Source organism: Salvelinus sp. IW2-2015, linkage group LG6.1 (assembly GCF_002910315.2).
Source record: "Salvelinus sp. IW2-2015 linkage group LG6.1, ASM291031v2, whole genome shotgun sequence".
NCBI classification, from domain to species: Eukaryota; Metazoa; Chordata; class Actinopteri; order Salmoniformes; family Salmonidae; genus Salvelinus; species Salvelinus sp. IW2-2015.
The window spans coordinates 3240113-3247480 of NC_036845.1; the positions used below are offsets into that span (position 1 = coordinate 3240113).

The following is a 7368-nucleotide window of genomic DNA, read 5'->3' on the forward strand; positions in this document are numbered from 1 at the left end:
CCTTGGCAGTCATCATGACAGAACAAGTCGCCATCTTCAGTTCTCCAGCTCTGGGCAAACTTCACCACTGTGGGTTCCTTGTTACCTTTGGGGTTAGTGAACTCGTCGTTGTGATCCCCGTTGTAGTTCCCACAGAGCCCACCCAGGGTGCGGAAGTAGCTGCTGGGGACAGTGATGTAGAACTCCATGTTCCAGTCGTACATAACCTTCAGGCCAAAGTTTGTCTTCAGAACAGCATAGCTGCCACTATACACCACCGTTAGGTTTCCCCTGGCTAGGGTCACAGGTAGGTAGACATTCTCACCATTCACCTAAGAAAAGATCAATAAGCATATGGAAAAACCACTGTTCACCTCCTGGAATGACCAAATTTACCATGGAACCGACCCCAACTCTGATAATTTCCCTCTGGTCTCTTGTTACTTACCTCAACCTTCCCTTTATGCGTGCTGATCACAACAGTCAGCCCATAGACCGTGACTGAGACTTTCCTTACGAAAGACACCCTCTTGTTCCCTCTGTGGTTGTTCTTGGTCAGGACAGTGAACGGGATGAGGCCAGGTTCAGATTTAACAACCGTGGCCATGACGTAAGAGCAGGTGCCCTGGAAGTCAAARCGCTCCCCATCAAAGGTGAGGTAGTGGGGATCACCCACAGCCCTGCACGTTGCTTTGGAGATGTGGACACAAACCCCCTTTGTACATTCTTCCTTTTCTCTGCATTTGACCTTCTCACAGGGGTCTACTGGTGGAGTGGGTGGGGCAGTGCCTGAGGGAGTACAGAAGCAACGTTCAAGACTAATTCTAGTTTTCATGCAGTGCATTTGTTTTGTTGTGTTGCATTGCATTGTGTTGTTTAATAGTTGTCCTATTTAATGAGGGAGGTGTTGAGGGGCAGTTAATAGGCCAGTTAAGTGGATGTGTCAATTAAACAGCGTACCTTTGGAACATACTCCTGTTGTAGCYTAGCCGTCTCTTGGCATGCCACCATAAACGTAAACAGCCATGAGGGAGTCGCCTTTGATGGAGAAATGCTTTTGCTGCTCTCCCAATGGAATATTTACCCACATGTACTTAGGGTCTGAGTTGAATGATGTCCATTGGAGAGACTTCACACATGTATTTTTCTCACAGACTTTAACGGTGTTGATCCCTTCCCCCTCGGAGACAATGACCAATGTGCTCTCGAATTTGCTCTGCGTGTCCACCGACCACTCGTTGGCCAGATCAGACATTGGGAGGATGTTGGTGAGGAACGGATCGTAGGGCTTGTTGTTGCTGAAGTACATCACCATGACTTTCTTATCACTTCTGATGATCAGCGGAAATTTGGGTTGAACAGAAACCACATATGCCTGCCCCGCATTCAGCTCTTTAGCAGTGGATACCTTTCCCTCAAAGATCTTCACTAGAGTGTTGTCCTCTGAGGCCACAATGTTGACAAAGTCTGTTGATTGGGTCATGTGCATGGAYGGAACCAYGTAYTTGGTGGAGAGGCTCTGTACTGGTAGCAGTTGTTCGTAGARGTGATTGCAGCGGCCTCCATCTGCAARGCACTCGTGTCCCCCCAGGACCGCCACAGGGAGCTTGGCTTTGACCCTGGTCCCAGTGAAAGTGGTGTAGCTTTGGTAGAGGTAGACCTGGTATGGMTCCATGGTAACAATCACCGCCTMTCTTTGCTTCCAGGAATCCAWGCCACTGAGATTTATGTTGGAGACAGGGATGATCGTGATCTTGTTGGGCTCTTTMCCYTTGARAATAGACATAAGCTTMTGCATGTTGCTTGGACCCTCATCGGGGGTGAAGACCACATAGTCAGTACCCAGCTGGTCAGTTGGAAAGACCACACTGCTGTCTCCGGTCGAGAACTTGTAGTTGAAGGCCACCACCGAGATGTCAGAGTTGGAGGTGACCTGCACTGTTTTGGTGGAAGCTCCTGGACCCRCAATTTCAGCYMTACCAGGTATGGCGATCCATTTGGTGTTCTGTTTCTCTATTTTCACTGAGGTGGAGAAGCCGATTGCATTGACCTGAATTTGAACAACGGCTGGATAATCCTGTGTGGTTATGGCCAGTTGAAGACTCTGATCATCATGGTAGCTCAGCAAATAGTTAGMCATAAAGGCAGTAATGAACTCCCGCCCCACTGGGCATGATCCWCTGACCACTAAAACATAAAGGAAGAAAGACAATTTTACAGATGAGCACCTGCATTCTTTTTGCAACCATTTGACTAATGTAATATCAGTATAATAATGAATCTTATACTATAGCTTAAATACTGTACAATTGTCTTGCTCCGACTGCTCTTGTTGAATTCACTGACTGTCAAGTGTCAATTTAGTAAAGCACAAAATAATTTGTTTTGCTTGAATGACATGACAATATACAAATGTTTGTGTACATAACAGTACAGATGCTGTCGCTTCCCCTTGCATAGCTTTCTAACCAGTATTACATGTCTATAATATAGTGTTCCCTGCAGAACAAACAACATTAATGTACTATCTAATTAGAGGAGGCTAGAAAGATTTCATTTGCCAAGCTACAGTACTGTATTTATGTTTCCCCATAATGTTAGATAATAATAAATGATCAACTTGTTCAATTCTGGTAGTGATTACATGACATGGAATATCGAAAGGTAAACTGTGATTCTTACCTATGAATAGGCTGACAGCCACACAAAGCTCGAAAGTTGTCCCCATGGCTGGAAACTAAAATGCACAGTCAACAAATGATATGGAAAAATATGGAAAATGGATGTAAAAACGAAATTAGTTTTGTTTTAGATTATATTATAGAAAAGCTAATGACAGGAGAGAAAACAAATATAATTAATTTTAAATGCATTTACTTTCATTCATTTATATCCATCAACAAATTACATAATATTTTCTAAATATAACTGAGTTTGCATTAATACATTGTACATGTATCTACAAAGATAGGAAATAGTTTATTTCAATTCACTTTCAGCTCTGTAATAATTTGATCTTCAACTGACTCTATTCACCATTTTTTCTAATCTAAAAGACTGATTTGATGTCCATACTTTACCTGTTGGTGGGACCATGAAGGATATAACAGACAGGGAGGGATGTGAGGGTGTCTTATATTGTGAAGAGGATGGGTAAAAAAAAAACACATCCTTGACAAAATATTGAATTACCGTACTTATTAAGTCAACATAACATATGCATGACTGTAATGCATATATTGACAACTACGTGTCTGAAGTTTCCATCTACCCAAAACATTTGCATAGTATTTTTCCTCATAAGCAATACTTTTAAAAGAAYTTGGAAACAAACATCTGTTTCATAAAATGTTACCTCAATCTACCTCAACATATATAAAATAAAACATATTCATGGATTTATTTAAGCAGGTTTGTCACATTTAGATTTTGTAAGAGAGACCTGGTAAATAATATTGTCAAACATTTTTCATAGACTCATTTACTATGTCCTACTGCCCAGAAACAATTATTTATTTTCTTGCAATAGAATATAACTTTAAAAAAAGCCCCACTTTATATTAAGTATCACATAATGGTAATATAGCAGCATAATGTAACTAGTGTGGGTAGTTGTTACATAGTACTATCAACTATTATACCTCTTATAAGGCATGTAAACCATGTAATTATTATATAGTTTTTAGCATKACTGTGTAGTGATGTAAATYATAATTTGTTCTTAATTGACTTGGCCGGTTAAATAAAGGTAAAATAAAATACAAATTGGGACCATATAAAATAACAATGTACTTTCAAATTATTCAAAACATCATACGTTTTTAATTTATTGTTTTATGGCATTATTTAAACATGGATTAGAAGAAGTGCTCATTGGGACCATATAAAATAACAATGTACTTTCAAATTATTCAAATTATCATGTGCTTTTAATTTATTGTTTTAAGGCAATATTTAAACATGGATTAGAAGAAGTGCTCATCACTTACACATGGATGTTTTAAGTGTATGTCAACAGAACAAGGCTTAAATGAATGTCAATAGGAGGCGGGCGAGGAGAGCTTACACAAATAAAACATGGATACCATTACGGAAACATTGTTATTGAAACAGGATATGAGAGCCACATCTTTATTTACTGGCAGCTCGATCAAGAAGAGGGTGACATAGGTCTGAACAAGAATTGATTATAGAACCATGAGGATTTTGGGGGTGTGACGAGAGGGGTGAGGGGAGGATTTCATAAATACACATAATATCATGGGTGTGTTTGTATAGTTTAAGGGGGAGGTGAGTATCTGAAATGCATTACAGAGCTGCTAACATATTTATTAAACCCTAACTTTAAAATGTACCCTCTTTTTTTCAAAAAGAAATTCACCTTTACTTAACCAGGTAGGTCAGTTGAGAACAAGTTCTCATTTACAACTGCGACCTGGCCAAGACAAAGCAAAGCAGTGCGACACAAACAACAACACAGAGTTACACATGGAATAAACAAACGTACAGTCAATAACACAATATAAAAAGTCTATATACAGTGTGTGCAAATGGCGTAAGGAGGTAACGCAATAAATAAGCCATAGTAGCGAAGTAATTACAATTTAGCAAATTAACACTGGAGTGATAGATGTGCAGATGATGATGTGCAAGTAGAAATATTGATGTGCAAAAGAGCAAAACAAGTAAATAAAAACAATATGGGGATGAGGTAGGTAGTTGAATGGGCTATATACAGACGGGCCGTGTACAGCTGCAGCGATCGGTAAGCTGCTCAGATAGCTAATGCTTAAAGTTAGTGAGGGAAATATAACTCTAATAAGTCTCCAACTTCAGTGATTTTTGCAATTCGTTCCAGTCATTGGCAGCAGAGAACTGGAAGGAAATGTGGCTAAAGGAGGTGTTGGCTTTGGGGATGACCTGTGAGATATACCTGCTGGAGCACGTGCTACGGATGGGTGTTGTTATGGTGACCAGTGAGCTGAGATAAGGCGGAGCTTTACCTAGCAAAGACATATAGATGACCTGGAGCCAGTGGGTCTGGCGACGAATATGTAGCGAGGGCCAGCCGACGAGAGCATACAGGTCGCAGTGGTGGGTGGTATATGGGGCTTTGGTGACAATACTAATGGCACTGTGATAGACTGCATCCAGTTTGCTGAGTAGAGTGTTGGAGGCTATTTTGTAAATAACATCGCCGAAGTCGAGGATCGGTAGGATAGTGTCGTGGCTGAATCAGAATTAGTTAAAATTAGTCGAAAGCCTTGGCCAGGTCGATGAAGACGGCTGCACTGTACTGTCTTTTATCGATGACGGTTATGATGTCGTTTAGTAATTTGAGCGTGGCTGAGGTGCACCCGTGACCAGCTAGGAAACCGGATTGCACAGCGGAGAAGGTACGGTGGAATTCAAAATGGTCGGTGATCTGTTTGTTAACTTGGATTTCGAAGACTTTAGAAAGGCTGGGCAGGATGGATAAAGGTCTGTAACAGTTTGGGTCTAGAGTGTCTCCCCCTTTGAAGAGGGGGATGAAGAGGGGGATGACCGCGGCAGCTTTCCAATCTTTAGGAATCTCGGACGATACGAAAGAGAGGTTAAACAGACTGGTAATAGGGGTTGCAACAATGGCAGCGGATAATTTTAGAAAGAGAGGGTCCAGATTGTCTAGCCCAGCTGATTTGTACGGGTCCAGGTTTTGCAGCTCCTTCAGAACATCTGCTATCTGGTTTTGGGTGAAGGAGAAGCTGGGAGGCTTGGGCAAGTGGGTGCGGGGGGTGCGGAGGGTGCGGGGGGTGCGGAGCTGTTGGCCGGGGTTGGGGTAGCCAGAAGGAAAGCATGGCCAGCCGTAGAGAAATGCTTATTGAAGTTCTCGATTATTGTGGATTTATCGGTCTTATAACCAACATTATGCCAACATGGCATTGCAGCTCACAGACAAAACACTCATCTTGCTTTGTTTCTTTGACACTTTGAATGGATGGGCACAGGTTGGCCTCATCCCTGTCATCAATATAAGTAAAGTACATTATATGCATGTATGGTTTTTCACTCTAGCTCTGAGGGTGATGGTGTCAGAGGGCACCTTTTTGAACTGCTATCACTAGGGTTGTATGTCATTCTTTATCTAAGTGACAATGCAAATTCTTGTTTTCAAAATGCCTGCATTGCAGCAACGGTAAATTGTTAATGTAATGAACTGTCTCACGGAGTGACTCCAAGTACCATGTAATGAAATTTGAAATATTTCTGTAATATGCCCCAGACGTTGCAGTTACATCCACCTTGTGCTGTAGGATTAACTTTTCAACCAGTCCAACTGTAAGGTGGATAGTACTTTCCCCACAGTTGTTGTTACCATGCCACCTTTGACAATAACATTGGACAAAATGTACAGTACCAGTCAAAAGTTTGGACACGCTTACTCATTTAGTTTGACTATTTTCTACATTGTAGAATAATAGTGAAGACATCAAAACTATGAAATAACACATATGGAATCATGTAGTAACCACAAAAAAAGTGTTAAACAAATCAAAATATATTTATATATTTTAGATTCTTCAAAGTAGCCACCCTTTGCCTTGACAGCTTTGCATCCCAAAAAAATCTAAGTAGTCTGGATTACATAGGGTTGCAGAGAGTAGCAAAGTCTACTGCCAGCAGTACTCTATAATACTTGACCAAGAGGGATTGGAAATGTTTCACAAGGCAACATCACACACACACCTATATTTGTGACATTGAAACACAGTCCTGTAAGCTTAGACTTTTATAACTCGTTTTTGTTCATGATCTATCAAGTCTCTGTTTCATGAGCCTCATCTTGTCCTATTGTATCGTCATGTGGGACCATCAGATGTCGGTGTGTTTCAGGCTTGTGTCTGAAGTACAAAATGAGTTACATTGCTAACGCTGCTAAGAGAACTATCCCTAATAACACCAAAGCCGGTCTTCCCCTGGTTGCAAGAGACACCTCACAGCATTCTGTAAAAGAGGAAGAGATGAGAGAAAGATAGGCTTTCAGCTTCTCCTCCCAAAGACCTGTTCCTCTAGTAGTACTGCCTGGTCACTGAACCTTTCATTGAGGGCATTGTAAACAGTTCCTGTCATGGAAAGTTGCACTCTGCAATGATGTTATTCTTGCATGCAGTACATCTATACACAATGCTCATATGACTCATTTTCCCTCATGAAGTGAAATGTCAAATCCTTATTTAGGATGGGGGTTTTTGACTACAAATTTTGTCTAAATTCATACATTGTGGAATTTGTGTAGGAGTAACACACTATCAGGGTTTAGCCATTAGTGATTATGAAATGGTTTAATATTTCATCACTAAATCAGTGATCCATACTTGGTCACATTGCTCTATCCCTAAACCTGTTAGT

General features: G+C 40.9%; 1 pseudogene; it reads right to left on the reverse strand.

The window, feature by feature from the left end:
• Positions 1-5: 5 nt before the first annotated feature.
• LOC139027816 (IgGFc-binding protein-like) lies at positions 6-2712 on the reverse strand (annotated as a pseudogene).
• Between the last annotated feature and the right edge of the window lie 4656 nt (positions 2713-7368).